This window comes from Seriola aureovittata, chromosome 4 (assembly GCF_021018895.1).
Source record: "Seriola aureovittata isolate HTS-2021-v1 ecotype China chromosome 4, ASM2101889v1, whole genome shotgun sequence".
NCBI lineage: Eukaryota > Metazoa > Chordata > Actinopteri > Carangiformes > Carangidae > Seriola > Seriola aureovittata.
In genome coordinates, this window is record NC_079367.1 from 28,947,722 (window position 1) to 28,966,222 (window position 18,501).

An 18,501-nucleotide genomic window follows, 5' to 3' on the forward strand; every position below is an offset into this window, starting at 1 on the left:
GCGCAGCAGAACAGAGCCAGTGGACCCCCTCACTGTAGGCATCAAAACGTTCAGGCCTGTACTGTTCTCTTGGTGTACGCCTCACATGCAGTCAGCGATCTTTGATTTTCCGTCGGAATGCATATGGGTGTCTTCGAATGTGAACTGTCCACCACAGTTTACTGATGTCTTTCCTACAGATCCAAATGCAGATTTCACTTCAGTCACTGCTGCTTTGTGACTGAGGCTCCTGCCGTCCACCAACAAGTCACTGAGATCCTTTCCTCATTCCATCTTAGTATAAAATCATGATCAACTGGCCATGATCAGCTTTTTGTATACCTGCCACAGAGCATGATTGGATGTTAACTGCTTAATTGCACCATGCAGTGTATGTGTGTGGATGATTTCGTCATGGTTCTCCACTCATTTATTCAGGGTCTCCTTCTGATTTGTCATCATTTGCTGTTGATGTTAAAGTGGATTTTTCCTTTAATGACCACAGAGTCCCCAGGGACGGGGAGGATGGAGGACAATGGACAAAGCAGACTATGGAGACCAGTGTGAAGTTGCCAAGCTGGGCTGATTTGAGTCAGGGCAGCAGGAAGACGACTGCCAGCATTATTTTACAGAAGTGCTGACAGTTCCCGACCAGAAAATGTGCTTAGAAACCCAGGCAATTTTCTGCAGCCACCTATTTAGTCTTTTTCCACTCCACTGTCAGTGGATCTTTTTATAACTGTGGCAACACAGTTTAGGAAGTGGGCCAAACTCATCTCTCTTATGTCTCTGCGGGAGACGGACTGCTAAGTTCCCCAGTGGGGATGGAGAAAGACTGAAAACGTACTGACTGAGGGAGGAAGAGAGCGGTATTCGGTGAGGAGGAGAGAGGCAGGAGAGATGTAGATAAAGACAGGATGTGAAGAGGAGAAGAGAGAGACAGTTTAGGCCAAAGTGAAGTAGAAACAGTGAGAGGTGACTTCACACTGTCTGTTTGTGATGTTGTTAGTCCCGGAGCTCTCCTGCTTGGCTTTGTTTGTTCTGCAGTGTTTTACCATTAAAGGTAACAGTCATGTAGGGCCTCTGACAACCATCCAACCCAGGTCAGTTTTTTTACCTGCAAACTGTGTGAAACCAGCAGGGAGTTGCTGCAGGGGCAGCCAGACTGCACACCAGTTTGAGAGCAGATCAGCTGATCCGATAACAGATCCTGCTCTCTTCGGATGTCATCAGAGATGTATTCTAACCTTTACAGAGCTATGCAGTGGTTAAATGTTCCACTTTTATGCATAACAGATACATTCATGAAAGAAAGCTCCAAAAAGGTTCTATAAAAATCCTACATTACTCATAATGCAACTCATACTGTCTTTCATCAGATCATGTCTGTCATGTAAACACACTTCTTTCAAATGGTTTGTGAAGCAGGCGTTCGCTTATAAATTAAGCGCAAGGTGACTTAACCCCCGATGGTATCACTATGATGTCATCACGTTCCTCTCTCTGTGGAGGCAGAGTTACCCCACAGCCACAGGGAAACACCAGGTTTTCACAAGCTCATCTAGAAAAGTGATGGCAGGACAATCTGTCTGCAGTTTTTAGTCACATTAAAAGTAGGTTTTAGTCTTGTTAGTAAATGTCTGAGTGCGTGTACTGTGATCTACAGCAGATGCAACATCTGTGAGAAGACATGATGGAGGACATACATATGGTTAAAACAGGCGGCGCTATTAGGGAGCTCCTTGAGGCTTCATTATTGTTTTCTGCATATTTTATATTTGTTGATGAGTTTTGCTGCAGTTCATTCATCTTTGCTTACATGTGCTTTTCCATAGACACATTTTTCTTTTTCTCCTTTTCTCTGTCAGTGTGACAATGACTGGAGAGTCTTTGCCACTGGACAAAGTCAAAAAAGTTTTTGAAAATTATTTTTTTCCTCTCAAACTACAAACTTAATATTCCTCCACGTTCCTCTCTGAAAATATTGATTCTGTTTATTTTGATTCAGATCATACAGTTTAATGTAAGTGCTGCTCTTGCTGGTGAAAGATGTCACCCATCTGTGCCGATGGTTTCCAAAAAACAAAGATGAAAGTAAATTTGAAAACCAGAGTCAACTATATTTTTTTCTTTGCTTCCTTCTGTCTCGGTGTTCTTATTCATAGAGTTTGGAGGAAACAGCTGAGACAGATGGCCTCTCGTCTGTTGCTAATTCTGGCTGTATAACAACAGCATGTGATAATTCTTGTTAGGCTTCTGCTCACTGTTAAAAACAATTAGTTGATTAATCAGTAAGTCGAACATTAGTAAAGTGAAAATTGAATCAAGCTTCTCGAATGTGTATTATTAGTATATTTATAAGTTGAATGTTTCTTTCTTTTGCTTTTTTCACTTCCTAGTTCTGGTGAAGAAAAAAAATTCTGTTTTTGATTTCATGTGGGTTTTTTGTTGAGCTGTTAACACACACGCAGACATACAATCTCAATAATATACATGTGATTCCTCCATATTTTTCCAAAGAGGGAAAAAAAACCATCAGCAGCAGTAGTGGACTCTTCTCTAGATTAATGATCTAACTGATCACATCACGTCACATGCAGTTTCCCACTTAGTATTTAAAGTAAATAGCTTCTAAAAAGGTATACAGTATTATTTGGCTGCAGATCTAAAAATCATCTTTGAGATTAAGTTGTTGGTCAGTTGTAGTTTACATGACCAAGTGAAGAGCTTGCAGACAGTGTCCCAAGTCTTTTAGGAGACAAGCTGCTCGGCCCATGTCCAGGTTGTGTAAGTCCAGGTTTTCCTCCAGCCAATAGAGAAGCACCCTGGTTTACGCTTCTTCCAGTTTAAAAGAATTTATCTTTTCATATAAAAGCAGCCCAGTGTCCGAAGCCCGTCAATAAAACATGAAAAAACTGCCAACAGCTGACAGTCCCGAGGCGGGTCGTATTTGCTCAAAGTTATTTGCTGGAGCCAATCCCAGCTGACATTTGGCAAGGGGCGGGGTACACCCTGGACAGGTCGTCAGTCTGTCGCTGAGAGTTACCAGTTAAATTAACGTGCATGTCTTTGGATTGTGGGAGGAAGCTGGATCCCCTGCTCCACACAGAAAGGCCCCAGCTGGCCGGCGGCACAGTGGCCAAGTGGTTAGCTCTGTCGCCTCACAGCAAAAAGTTTCTGGGTGGGCCCTCTCTGTGTGGAAGTTCATTTTAATTAGATTCAATATTTGATAGTGGATTGATGTGTTTGGCTCTCTGTAACTGTCCATAGCTTGTACATGGTAAACCAACCTGGAGATGCTACTGAGCTAGCCTAGCACAGACCCACGCCCCGCTCCGCTCCCCGACCCACTTCGGTTGATGAAGTGGGGAGGAGGAGGCGAGTGCAGGCCGCACAGGCTTCACTATGACCGCAGAGGAAAGATCATGTGCTGGGTCTCTGGTCCAGTCTCATTGGTCTGTAGCTGATGTGTGATGGCTGCACCCTGACACTGACTGAATAATACGCTCCTGCTGCCGAATCTTCAGCCTCACTTCCTTTTTAACTCACATGTAGAAACATTTTCTTTCTTTCTTTCAGTCTGTGTCTTCCCTTCATCTCAGTCTGTTTCTGTTCTGTCCTCTGTCCCCAGTGATGGATGGTTTTAGCTGACTGAAGGAATGTACCACTTTACCAGCCAAGTGTCCATGTGGCTGCTCCCCTGTCCGCTCACTGCACCTATCCACTCGTCTGCCTCCATCCTTTCTTCGCCCCCTATCCTCTAATCCTTTTCCCTCCCTTCACCACTCACCCTTTTTTTTCTCTTTGTCTCTCTGTGCAGGCAATCTTGGCAAACTTTGACGGACAGCTGGCTCAGCCAATGACAAACTTGGAGGACTTTTAACGCACGTCCTCTGGACAGATGTACGTGGGTGTGAGCACCACAAGGACGTGCACGTGAACCCGGATGAGCGCCAGCACTGCTTCGTGCCCCGTGAGAAGAGGACGGCCCTCCCTCCCTGTTGAAGAGCTGGGCTGCTGCTCAGTAAGTTATTTAAAGCTATTTCAACGCCATCAGTGATTGTGGGTAAAAGATTTGCTTTTAATTCAGTTTGAAAATATGATTTGAATCTAATGTCTCAGCAATTTAATACAATCATCTAAATCTTCCTACTCTTCATTGGCTGAGTGTGTAAGTGGTAAATCAGACTCATTTCTGATAAGTGGAGCTTTAAATAATGCAGGACTGTCGGCGAAGTCCCATAGTAAATGTGTGTGTGCCGATGTCAGATCCAGTGGTTTTAACATCCAGTGGCTGCAGGAACTCTGATTGTTGTTGTCTGTTTTTATGCCACCAGTCAGGCATCGTGTGTTGGGTTGTACGTCCGTCCCGTTCTCGTGAACGCAATATCTCAGTAAGGCCTCGAGGGAACTTCTTCAAATTTGACTCAAGGATGAACTGATCAGATTTTGCTGGTCAAAGGTCAAAAGTCAAGGTTGCAGTGAACACAGTTTTGGCCTTGTGAATGCGGTGATTGATTGATTGATTGATTGACTATATTGTCCACCTCAGTGGAAATTTGTCTTTGGCTTTTTCCCAAAGATGGTGCAATAATAAAAAAGACATACAATCCACATAACAAAACACACCATTAAAAATTGCTGAACAAATCTGTAATGTTAAATGATAAGATGCTTTCAACCAGGCTCCTGTTTGCCATTTCAAGTATGTGTTGGCTAACACCAACACTAAAGCTCCTCAGCTTCCTGATTAAGAACAATCATTGGTTAGCTTTCTTAGAAATGCTTTCTGCGTTCTCGTTAAAAGTCTGATCAATGATGCGAGCGCTTGTGTTCTACCTCTTCTACAAGTTGGTTATCGAGTATGACAGGGTGGATGTTACTGATTCCTCTTGGTTTTGGCACAAACTTTCACTTGGAGCCAAGGATGAACTAGGTAGATTCTGGTGGTCAAAGGTCAAGGTCTCAGGGGGTCGCCCAAAACACAGTTTTGGCCTCTTGAATGTGATACCTTTAAAACCACCTTTAAATTTTTTTAGATTTGGCAAGACATTCACTTGGAAGCAAGGATTGACTGATTAGTATCTGATAGTCAAAGGTCAAAGGTCTCTATAAGGATAAAGCATTTCCTGATATTTCCTTGGCTGGTTGGCGGAGGGATACAACCAATAGGCGGTGACTCTAGCTGTTGTGCCGGCATGTGTAATCAAAGTGTTGAGGACACTTCTCTGTGTGGAAAATGTTATCAATACAATACTATATATACAATATAAACTATAAATATAATACTATAAACCAAATCCATCACATGCTTTATCCATATTTTACCACTTTCCCTGCATTACAAAACAACAGCTGATGATCTCTGTATCTGCGAGAATGAATGTAGCACAGCGTTCGAGGGGTTTTCTTAACAGCACGAGTGTTACTGTGGTCTAAATGTCATTGAGTGTGTTGTCCTCTCTGTTTGTTCAGTATTGGCTTCTGTTGGACACTTTCCCACACAGGGATTAGTAAGGACCGACACCACTTATGTGTCGTTGTGGGATTTGACACTGAGGCACCGCTGTTATAAAATGTCCTCTCTCTCTCTCTCTCTCTCTCTCTCTCTCCACTTGGCTGGAACAAGTATGATGGATTACTGTTATATTTACATGCTTCACTCTGTTTTATTTAAAAAAAAAAAATAATGCCCACGAGTTCAGTGTCAGTTACAGCACTGTAGTCATTTATCGTGTCCAGTCGTTTGTCTCTTTTATTTCTCTCCAGGAGAGATTCATTACAACTATGAAATGAACAGACTTAAACACACAGCAGATATAAAGTTGCTTTAACAGCCTGACGCGGTCTGTCTGGATTAAGGCTCAGTGTGTTCCCATAAAGTCTCACTGTTTCATTTCCACTCAACAGATCTGTGAGTTACTGTTGAATCCTGGAACAAAATAATATGAAAATCAATGAAACACTGCAGACACGCCCGCTGGCTTTTTTTACCTTGACGTCAAACATGATCAACTCCGGTCAGCCTCTTCTACTGGAGGGAAAGAAAGCCTCAAAACAAGCATCATTTCTTGTTTGACATTCCTGCTTTCTCGCCAGATAAAATATAGCGTTTGAATAGGTTTAAAAAAACTGCTTCCCCCCTTTATTCTGACGTTAGATCAATAGCAGAAAATAAGTTAAAAGCCGCATTTAAAAGTTAACGCCCATAAATCTACAACAGGTTTGGAAGGGATTCAGTGGCCTGACGGCGACCTCGCTGCATGGCCTTCACACAAACTCCAAACAGAGGAAGAAAACAAACTCGCAATTAGTGTGAACATGCGCACGTGCGTGTCTGTGTGTGTGTGTAAGGCAGTGACTTCAGCTAATGCAGCCTTAATAGCGACATTAGTTTCTTCCTCCGACTGAATTGTTTGAAGCAAGTCCGACAAGCAAATAAGCCATTAGGTAGTTGTAGATCTCTCTCTCACACACACGCACACACACACACACACACACACACACACACACACACACACATTAACACACATGCTGTACACAACAAACCTGCATGTACCTACACACTTTCCTTTCTCTCACAAAACACACCCCACGCTCAAATGTTGACTCATAATTCATCTTTCTTCATTCATTTAAGCACACACACACACACACACACACACACAGAGTCGTATCTCTTCTTGCTGACACTGTGTCTCATTGAAGACTTTTCTATCAGAACTAATTTGCTGCTGCATTCACTGTGCCGGTGACAGGAGTTTCCTAATGAGACGGAGTGCTCACAGTAATGGCAGGTGTGGGCCTTGAATCTGAATTACAGTAATGAGATGAACAGGCCTAATGGTCACAAGCAGAATAATAAGAAGTACAGATGCAGGATGAGAGTACCAGTAATGAGAGCCAAGGCTGGGAAACGAGTCAGACGAACAACAGCGTTACAACAGGAAGAGGTGACGACTACTGCGGGGTCGGGGGTTTTTTTTTCTAATGACTGAACACGAGAGGCCGAGTCTGTCCGCTTCCATGAATATTCAACCGTCTGGTTGCTTAAATCAAATCCAAACTTTTCTGAATGAAAGTTTTGGAGCAGTGTGAATAGTGAAGAGGTTTCCTTCACCTCCTTGCTGTTGTTTTTGCCGAGTTCTGCAGTTTGACTAGAAAACATTCTCATAAAATATCATCATTAGCAGTGAAGTGTTAGCCAGAATACTTGCCCTAAGTCATCATGTGTGTGTGATGCTTTGTTATTACTATGACAGAAAATGTTGTAATGACAACCTTCTTCTTATTATTACCATATGGCCACTATGCAGCTGTACAAGCTCACCTGAGCGGCGGGATGAGTAGCAGACTGCAGAGTCCCTTGTTATATGTTTCTGAGCCCGAGCTGGTGTCGATGGGTTTGTTCTCAAGATGAGTTATTTCTACTCTTACATTCCCCCCCTTAAGATAACCTCCTGCACACTATAAAACAGAACTTAATATATGAACAATAGGTTAACATTGGAATATGTTTTCAAAGATAACACAATTAACAAAAGATATGAACATGAATGCAGTGTTTGTGACTGGAGTAGAACCAATGAACCTTCTGCCACACTAACTTGACATTTCTGTGCAAGCAGAAGCTGCTAAACCGGGTTGGGCAGCGGTGGCCTGAAGGTCACAGAAGCGGAGCTCCAGACCAGAAGGTCGCAGGATAAATTCAACAGAATAAATCTGGGTGGGGAAAGTGTAAAAGTAGTGCTTGACCCTCCCACATCCTTCACAAGCCCTTAACTGCTGCAGGGGAAGTACTCTGTGGGCAGCAGTTACAAAGCAGAGCTGGGCTCCGAAGACTTGTTCAGTGACGACTGTGTGAAAAGCTTCTGTGGAATATTTAAATGGAAAAAAGAACAGTTACCGTTTTGTTTATCCAAAGATAAAATGTAACGTGCAGTTATGTCATCAGTTAATCCCTATGGCGACCAGCTGCTGTGGTCTGGGGCTGAACTATATGCAAAAAAATCATATTGTGATTATTTTGGCAGATATTCTGATTGCAAAGGAGTCACCATTTCAGTTGGAATGAACATTTTTACATTGAATTTTCACAGAATTTTTTCTGAAATTATGATGATGTGGTTTTGGTTGGGTCTTCATCTGACATATCGACATAACCTCACTGGGAACTCAGGAATTCTACTTGCATTTCAGACAGAGGATCATCGTTATAGATTTCCTGCCCTGGTCCTATCAGAATTTCACACCCAGTCTGAAGACAGTGAGATAACGAGTTTGAACAGTAGCAAACAACTTAGTTTGTTAATCATTTGAAAATAATTATGTATTTAAGCACAACCATATGAGCAGGAAACAGTTTGATACTTTGCAGACAGGTGTTTCGCCTTTTCGGCTTTTGCAATCTCTCCTTCCATATCTGAACATTTTCCAAACAGATGCTAAACTGACACCTTAAAGAATGTTGCTGTTGCTTTTTAATCCATCCTCAGTCTACTTCACCTGAAGCGCAGCTATTCAGATGTGCTGCAAACATAAACATGACTCAGGGAAAATGACTGTTTGGTCAGAAATTCATGAATACTGAGCATCTGTTGTACGTTTGTCTGCCACGTGCCATAAATACACATGTAGCCATGCAGTTACCATAATGTTGCTGCTGTTAAACTTTCAAAAAAAAAAAAAAAAAAACACCTTTGGAAATAGATTAGGTCAGTGTGAGTGTGTTGCTCTCTGTTCCTTTTAGTGTAAACTCAAGGTCAGGACACATATTATCACCCTGTCAGCAGTGGAAGACTCAGCTGGCTGCTGGCTCCCTCTCACTGTTGCTTTATAACTTTATTGATCCGGACGGAGCAGTGGAGCAGACAGGCCTATTACAGTACATTGTGTTGGTCACTGTGTTTCTCCTGAGCTCGTTCAGAGCAGCAGAGCCACATCCGTGGTGCAGGGCGGAGCCTTCATCCTCTGGCCAAGGTTTTACATCTAGTTTTCAAGCTGCACAAAAAGTGACTCTGCTCACTAATTACATCGCTAAAGATTTGAGATTTTTCTACACAGGAATTTTTAAAAGAAAGCTTTAAATTGATCTCTTCACATTAGCCTTTAACTAGCTGTGACATTTTACACTTTGCTCAGCACTGTTTTATGATCATAAAATTAATTGTATGACTTTTCATGTGATGTACTTGAAGCAGGTCATTTCCTTGTTGTGAAGCACTTTGTGTTACATTTCTTGTATGAAAGGTGCTGTATATATATATATATATATATATCAGAAGTTTATTATTATATATTTATATTTACTACTCGATGGCAATTCAACTATCCAGGTGGACAAGAGATCAAATGTTTGCTCTTTATTTGCTCTTGATTCTGTTTTAGCAGAGAAATTACAGTTTTAATTGTGACCACATCTATAATTAATTATTGCTGGATGAAGTAGTATTTTCTTTTTTTGTATTTTACCTTTATTTTACCAGGCAAGACATTGTCATTGTCAAGTCATTATTCTTATTTACAATAAGAGTCTGGCAGCACTTGTAGGGGAGAACTTGATTCCTTATGTAAAAATAAGTAAGACACAAAAAGTAAAAGTCCTTCAAAAGGACTGGATAAATAATTTACGAGTTAATTTACGAGTGGAATGTGCTTCCTCTGCCTGCGCTGCCTCGGCAGTACAGGTCTCTCTGTCCCCAGGGGCCCGCTGTGTCCTTGGTTACAGGCTCTGCTCACAGAAAGTGTTCTTGGCTTAAATATAGAGTATGTTGACCAGACGACCCGGTTTGTCCGGGATTGTCCCGGTTTCAAGCTGGGTGTCCTGAGTCCCTACAAATATCTGTAAAGCCCTGAAATGTCCCAGTTTTCATCTCTTTTAAAATAAGATTTTATGACATCATCTGTGATAAAACCTTCTGAAAAAATCAGAAACTCATCTCTCAGATAAATGTAGTGAAAAAACTATTTCCCTCTGAACTTTAAATTAGTAAGTAAAGTAGCTTTTAAATGTGCAGTTGTACTGTACCATCATTTAGTAAATAGACTGAATTACTTTAATCTTACAGAGCACTGATCCTAAAACCTTATAAATGAAACTCTTAACTTTACAGTTCCCACTCTTTTACTTGCCGTATATCTTCTGCTGGCTGTGCATTAAATTTGTATTGTAGAATAAAGTTACAGTACGTCAATTATATTAGTGCTTCTTCAGCAATAACACACATCCTGTTTTGATGATGGAGAGGCAAATAAAGGCTCCTAAACGGCCCCCACCTCCTCCTGCCCTCTCACTCCACTATCCTTTCACTCCTTTCATCTCTCCTCAGATGACTTCCTGATGGTGAGGGAGCAGAATTTTCGCTCAAACCTCGCTGATGTTTAACTCTGTCAGCAGCCTGGGTACCATAGTTTTATCACTTTTAAGTGCTATGATTGGATGATTCAATATGATATTCCAAAACTATGGACATTAAATGCTGCAGAGATTTTTCTTCCAACACAGCCACAGGAGCATCAATGAGTTAATTCACCTCTGTCTAATATGACGACCCTGTCTCCTAACAATGACCTTTCTACACCTTTCAACTGCAACAGGAAATATGTTTTGTTAGATTATGATTTCTATTAACATAATGAGGAAATGCCAATAAAAGACACAGACAGCATATTTGTTTCCTTCCAGAATATATGATGTTGACTTCAGACCATCGACTGCAAATAAAGATGGACGTAGCTTCTGTGACGTCACCCACAGGTTTCTGAAGAGTGGTTTTGAAGCTCGGAGTGACCTGCCCCACCGTCGCCATCTTGGCAGTGTCTGACTCCGCCCCTAACTCCCTAATCCAAAAATGGTCAAAGAGGAGAAGCATGTGTAGAGCTGAGAATTCACTGCATGACAGTTTGAGGCAAGTATACACTCACCCGCCTGTCACTCAAAGAGGCCACGCCCTCAAGTCTTAATAAAATGTAAACAAGTGAGTTATATAAATAGTTGTCATGAAGGAGGAAATTATCTCTAGAGACCAAAACTGTTTCTGTACCAGGCTGTAAACATGTTTATTTCTGCTGTAAAGTTGGACCTTTTAACATGGGAGTCTATGGGGACTGACTCACTGTTGGAGCCAGACTCTAGTGGCCATTAGAGGAACTGCAGTTTTTGGAGACTGTCCAAAAGAAGCCCATAGGTCGTCTGTGCAGCAGGTTATTATGACCCATAGTTATGTTTTGTTGTTTGGCCACATCTTGTGGTCGTAGTGATTATGACGGGAGCAAAGGGAAAAGAGCATGTAAAGAGCGACAAAGTTCGTGGTAGCAGGAGGTTGTGGTGGATGGATGGGTCAACAAAACACAGTGAAACCAGCTGTTTATATTGTAACCGTGACAATAAAGATTGTCTGATATTGAAGAGTACTTATCCCAAATCACCATCTTTTCCAAAATCTAACCAAGCCTGACTGTTATTATAGTAACTATGTGATGAAGGTAGGTACGCCGCCGTCGGTTGTTCAGGTTGGAGAAGCTGTTGAGTTTTTGGCACTTCAGTGTCGGCTACATTTTTCAGCCCTGAAGGTTTCTGCTACATGTTTATTCACATGCTTTGCTTAACCTCAGCAAAGATGGGGTTGTATATCACATTTAGACCTGACAGGTTTACCCATTCTGTTGCCTCCCAGAAACTATATTATAGACAGTTACTTGAGTGACAGCACCTGACTGGGGATGGTATTCTGTGATCATAGATTATAGTTTGCAGTGGTGCACAAGATCCACAGGCCGAAGTCTGGTTTATGGAGCTCTTGTGAAGCTTGTATTTTGTCTTGGAGTGGATCATTCCTCCGGAGAGTGAGCAGTAAACCTCCACAGAGCAGGTGGACACATCAAACTATCCCACCTCATCCTCACGGTTGCACATCAATGCAAGGTGAGCTATTGGTGAGATTGAAAATGGAATTTCTTTTCCTGCCGTATTGATGTTTATTTTTGAGCCTGATTGCTTTTGCACGGTAGATCTGTGGAAGATCCTGTCACACTTTGACTCTGACTGACGCCCCAGACAATAAAATGTTATCCAGCAGCCTCACACTAATGTTAGGTGAGACCAGGCCCACATTTTCCAGTTTCGAAGGTGCTGGGTGGGATGGAGGTCATGGCTCTGTGTCTGTCAGTCACACCAAACTGTGAAAACCAGTTTTTTTTTTTGGTTAAGGCTGTTCAACCTCTTTTCTTTTTAGCTTCAAAGTTTTGTTTGTAGTTTCACTGTATTTTACATTTCATATAATTCCTTATTTTCTAAGGTTACATTCAGTAAGCCATGGGACAGCTGCACATTTTCTTGACATAACTAATAGAAGAAGAGTCTACAGTCTCTTTGATGTCACTGCCAATTACTATCGTTGGATAAACTTTCTATTAAAAGAAAGATCTTCAGATTTCTTCAAGGAAAGAGTTTACTGATGATTCTTTACACTTTCTCCAACCGTTGGTTCTTAGTATTGTAAAACACTTACTGATTAGTATTATTTTCATGATTGATGGTATCAACATTTTTGTGCCTTCCTTTCAAAGTTTTAAAATTGATATTTTCTCTGAGACAAAACATGATTTTGGCTTCGTGAAAACAATATCTCAAGAACTCCTCAAGGGAATCCTTCTGAATTTGGTACAAACATTCAGTTGGACTCTAGATGAGTTGATTAGACTTTGGTGGTCAAAGGTTAAAGGTGAAGTAAAACATCAGTGTGACCTCACAAAACACTTTTTAGCCATTATTCAAGACTTCACAGCAATTATGACAAAATTTCACACAAATGGTTCATATTTTCTCTGACTCTGGATAAACAGGGATGTGACCTGAAACTAGTCTGAGTGGAGGAGGCAGACAACTGGCAGTGATTCTAGTTATTATTTTCATGGCAGTATCTTGTGCCACAGCAGCAACGGTTTGAAGAGCATCGGGCTCTTTTAGACTGTCTGTCTAATTAGTTGAGAGCTTTTCTTCAGGACGGCTGGTTTCCTGCCAAAGTGATGACCTTAATTTGGCTTCTGATTGGTGCCTGTTTCCCTGCGTGTCGGGCAGTTTGTTGAAGGAAGAGACGTTTGTTTTGGGGTTTTGTGACGAACTTGCCAAGAACTCTGGCAGCCACCTTTTATTTGGAGTGAAGTTTCTCAGTGTGGTTAATGTTTCATTAAAGAAAATGATTTTCATATGTGCATTAGTGTCTGTAGTGATTATAATTCTAAAGGCAGTGTGTGTGTGTGTGTGTGTGTGTGTGTGTGTCTGTGTTTTCATGATAGAAGAAACTCTTCTCTTGCCAAAATTCATTTTCTTGGCATTTCTTAATCATTTTTGCAGCAGTGCACGGACTCCCAAAAACACACAGCAATTTATATGCCACTTTACAGCAAGTCTGAATGACACTGTCTTTTACAGTCAACGTGTGATGTGTGTGTGCGCCGTTGTGTGTGTGTGTGTGTGTGTGTGTGTGTGTGTGTGAGTGTGTGAATGAGAACATATGTGACATAGATGACCAATCAAATCAAGAGCTCTTCAGATTCTGCTGTTCATCAACTAAATGACCACTTCAACCTCTACGGCTAACCAACATGATAGAGTGAGATGTCAAATACAATGTGAACTGAGGAAACATACACACAGTAAAGAAACACACACACACTAACACACACACACACACACACACACACACACACACACACGTACCACAGTGAACTATTCTCAAGCTTTATCATTATCCTTGGATGGAGCAGACAGAGGGTTTGACCTGTGTTCTTTGCTGGACATTTATTGATGCCTTAATTAGCTTCTTTTCATGTCTCCTCAGTTTTTAGCTGAGTGTCAGCTGTAAACAGCTACACAGTGAAATCATGTATGCGTGGGTGGACTGACCAGATAAATACCTAAATTGCTCACATGGACTGTTATAAATCAAAGCTGCAGTTTCGGACCACTAGAGGGCAGAAATATTATGATCAATGATGAAGTAAAGATGAAATCTTTTTATTTTTCATTTATTTATTTAAGCCTCAAAGATCATTGAGGTTTCCCTCATTTGCAGTGAAAAGTGCAGTTAAAAATTGAAGGTGAGATGTTGAATTGTCCTGGGGTAGTGTGTGTTGTAGACAATTCCATGTGTTAAAAATAACAGACAACAGATACATCAATACGCATCTATATCATTCATACTCATAATGAGATTCACAATATGCAACACAACCCAAATGACCAGCAACAACCAACACCAACTCCAAACCTATCTCATCTAAAACATACAATAGCTCTATTTAATAAATTCATTTCTCAAGAACCAGGAAAAGAATCCGCTAAGTCACAAAAAAAAGATAAATACAAATAAATAAGCGGGACCTGTATCCATTTCCATTTCAGAAAACTTAAACATAAAATTAATACAAACCAGAAAGTCATAGTGTCCTATACTATTCCTCATGTAAAATAATACAATCTTAAGGTTTTTTACAGCATATTATACAACAGTTAGTTCCGACCAAGTAATTTGATTGGACGAGAGGGAGCATGAGTGCTGATATACAGTATACCAGTACTGGGCCTCCGAATCACAGCCATGCTGATATTAACTACAGCATCACTCCCTCTCACGTGATATTGCTTAAATATACTGTTTTCTAATGTCAAGAAATGTGGAAATGAATTCCAGGCCACCACTGATCAATATTTAACCGTTCTCTGTTTTTACATTTGTAATTCTTGTAATATTATGAATTTAGTCTTGAAATTTCAGATTTCTTTTTTTTTCCTCAATATGGCCCTAATATCTTCTATATAATATATACATATATACGGCATACGTATACATTTTATTTTCTTTATTTATTTACTTCTTTTTCTGTCTTTTGTGATTCCCCAACAAACTCCTGCTGTTTATAGAGGGGCTCAGGGGAACCCCTCCACCTGGCCTCCCTCTGGCTACATGCTGCTTGCTGTGTCCACTGGCTGGGCTCACGATTCTTCTGTTTACTGCTAAAACACCGACTGGGATCCAGCTAGCTTAGTCTGGATAAACAGTACGGAGTTTACAGCCTCCTCAGCTAAATCACTCCTCACACACAAAGTTGCAGTGGACTCTGGCTGGATCTGTATGCTGCGAACAAATGACTGAGAAATGAGCTCTAATAAGGGATTTCAGCCTTAATCTTCTAAATTAGTGAGGATAAATTAATAATGGCAATAAATCTCAGCACAGTCTTGGGTTTCTCTCCCACTGTTTGATGATTGTACTGTGGCGGGATGTGTGCTGTAAATGTCAGGGCAAAGTTTTCTTTCTTCATCTGGGCTGAGATGGATTCTAGAGACTTGACTGTGTGGCATTAACAACAGGCTGCTCTGCCGCTTGGCTTTGCTTTTGTGTGCTAATGCCCCCCCGAGGAGGCAGTATGTCTGTGTGAGGCAGCTCAGAGGATGTGTGTCATTGTGATGTTGCACTTGGACTGAACTGATGGAGCAACACGCTTCGCCTCTATCTAAACCTGATGAGATCTCAGCTGATGCCGGCGATGTCCTGAAAAAGGACCACAAGCAGGTCACTCACTTTTATTCACTAGTCTCAAACAGCTGAAGGAATTTTACCTTGATCTCAAGTTTAAGACATGTTGTTCCTTTGTGGGGACTTGAATTACAATCATAACACTTGGATTCATTGAAATTAGTTATTACAAAGATATTTGTTATTATATCAATATAGATATTTTGGTTATGCTATGGTGCAAAATCACTCTGTTGCCACTTTGGTGAGTTTATCAACAGGAGCAAAGTAAATACTTGGAGCGAACATGCATAATTAATGAGATGATATATGCACCTTATTGAATGCAACATTATGATGAACACTTGACTGATGAAGTGGTCTGCGTTGATCCGTGACATGATGTGGGCAGTTGTTACAGTATCCATCGTCCGAGCTGCTGTATGATTACAAATGTCGCTGACTGACTGAGTGATTATAGTTCCACCATTGGTCAGCCAAATGCCATGTGACTGAGCTGGAGTTTTCCCCATTGGCATATGGGTTCAAAATGAATTGGCACAAACACTTTCTAGTAGGGGGTGTTCACAGCCCACAGTGTTGCCAACTTAGCACTGGGCTGAAACCGGCTGACACTGGGCAGAGTGCAGATAGCCTACAGCAGAGTCCAGCCACATACTAGGTTTTGACATAGTCTTGTTTTATACATCCTCCCCCTTCAGTTTGTTAAATCCCTGCAGCCATCAGAAGGCAGCAAGACAGAGATGGTTGTTTTTTTCTCAAAGATATTTTCATTGGATTTTTAACAAATGGACAGAATGCATATTCGTATAGTGTACATTTGGTGTGTGAGTGTAGCACTGGATTACCAAAATATACAATTTGTACTGTGTAACATATAAATGCCAACTTTACAAAATATGTCTGTAATAAAAGACATGTAACCCCTTCTACCCATAGCAGCCTCAGCCCTTTGAATTCCTGATATTAAAAGGTACCTCTCCCCAGGAGTATTACAGAGAGGAGCTGGAAGTCAGGTTTAACATTTAGAAAAGAGAGATGAAATAAATTATAAAGGGGAGGGGTTTAGAAAAGAATAACTTTCTATAGGCTCTATTACTGACAACTGAATAACAGAAAAAAAGAATGAAAAAAAAGAAAAAGGAAATTAATCCTTAGATTTTGAAAGTATTCTAGGAAAAGTTCCCACCTCTTTAGGAACTTTTTCCACTCAGCCACTGAGCATGGGTGGACGGGGCGGCATCCTCCATCTTAGTAATACTGCATGCCTGGCCAAGACTGGGGCAAAGAACAATATGTGGCATTTGTTTGGAGTCAGGCGTGCATCACTCTCTCCAACAATGCCGAAAAGAGCGGCCACTGTTTCTAGGTCAAAATTGAGGACAAGGGAAAGGGTTTGGAAAACATCCCTCCAGTACTTTCCCAGGCGAGGACATGTCCACGACATGAGAGTTTGGCTTTAGACATATGGGCCCTATGCACAACCTCAAACTGTAACAAGAATTAACAAGCTTGAAAATCAAGTGTCGTCTGACAGTGGAAGGTTTAAAGCTGGTTCCAAAGCAGTTTTAATTTGGTCAAGAGGGGCGTGTCTTACACCAGCCGGCTTGTCATAGATAAAGGATATTAAGTGTTTGCGTGATGGGTGTAAATTAAGAAATGCATCGGCGGTGTTCAAATCAGATATGGTTCTTTCGATCTTTGACGTCATGCGAGACTGGAAGTGATATGAATTTAGTGCGCGCACACACAGATCACAGCTGCCTCTTCTGAACACTGAACATGCTGAAATCTTTAACGGTATAACAGTAAACAGTTCTTTTGGTTTCTCTGCCTGACTTTTTCCACTTGTTCTTTCACATGCGTGTATGAGGTTTCAGCCTCGTGTTAATAATCGGCAGTCACACGTTCGCTCTGCTGTTCCTCACTGAACAAAACCTCCGCTCTACTTCCCCTCCTTCATTCATTCCTTTGTCTGATGGTTCCAGATGAATGAGTGGAGTTTTCTAACTATTGTAATGCAGACAGCTTGACTGTGCTCATGTACTGCTGAACATTTGTAATATAACTCGGCGGATATGAGCCCATGGTGGTATAATGCTTTAGTGGACGTACAATGACAGACGTAATTTGCCATGGTGGGATTTGATTTCCACAGTGATCACAGAAAATATTGTCGGACAGCTTAATTAGTTTCATTCAGCCTCGTGCTGTGGAGTGCAGCTCCTACAGTTTACTGATAACGCTGAGAACGGCTGCTGATTCCGAGGAGACGAGTGTCTGATTTTCTCCCTTTTCATCTGTTTTTTTTTTTTTTTTTTTTTTTCATTTATCAGAGCAGCGAGAAAACAGGGGAGAAATGAAGTGTGCAGGTCAGATTAAATCCTCTTGAATTTCATCAATAGAAAGGCGAAGATTAAACAGCGGTGGAGACGCACCTTGATGTGAAGGACAGTTTAACATGAAGGCAGCGCAGGAACAAGATACCTAACACAACGGGGGAAATTAGATACTGTAAATCACCTTGATAACTAGGAGAAGTGCATATTATGTCGCCCTGGGCCAGTTAATACCCAGCTGAGCGCATGCAGTAGAGCCACAGGATGTACGGCGATGTCATACTTGCAGGAGCATGTTCCTGTCCTTGTGTCTGTGGGCAGAACCGAACTATCTTTGCTCAATGTTTCAGAGTGTGTTGAACACAGAGGCAGAACACTCCACAGGGTTAATGTGATGAATGCAGGAGATAGACACACCTGCTGGAAAAAATATGAAACAGCACAACTGACAAGACACTGCAGGGTACTTTTTTTAAACGACACATCAGTAGTGTTCCTGGATCAAAAGTTCTATTCTAATTGTATTAATTATTTACATATATAACAATTTTCAATATCTAGTGCAGTGGTTCTCTACATGTGGGACGTGGCTCCCTGATGGGCCACAAAGGTTTTCCGAGTAGGCCAACAAATCATTTAAAAAA

The 18,501-nt window shown here is 41.3% G+C and overlaps 1 protein-coding gene across 3 annotated transcripts in view; it reads left to right on the forward strand.

Annotated features, from left to right (window-relative positions):
* si:cabz01090165.1 (uncharacterized protein LOC100333421 homolog) overlaps positions 1 to 18,501 on the forward strand; it is a 411,304-nt gene that overhangs the window by 212,532 nt on the left and 180,271 nt on the right. For all 3 annotated transcript variants that reach the window (XM_056373298.1, XM_056373299.1, XM_056373300.1), the window contains one exon: positions 3,800 to 4,003. The gene's annotated coding sequence lies outside the window, so the exon portion shown is untranslated. The remainder of the gene's footprint in view (positions 1 to 3,799; positions 4,004 to 18,501) is intronic.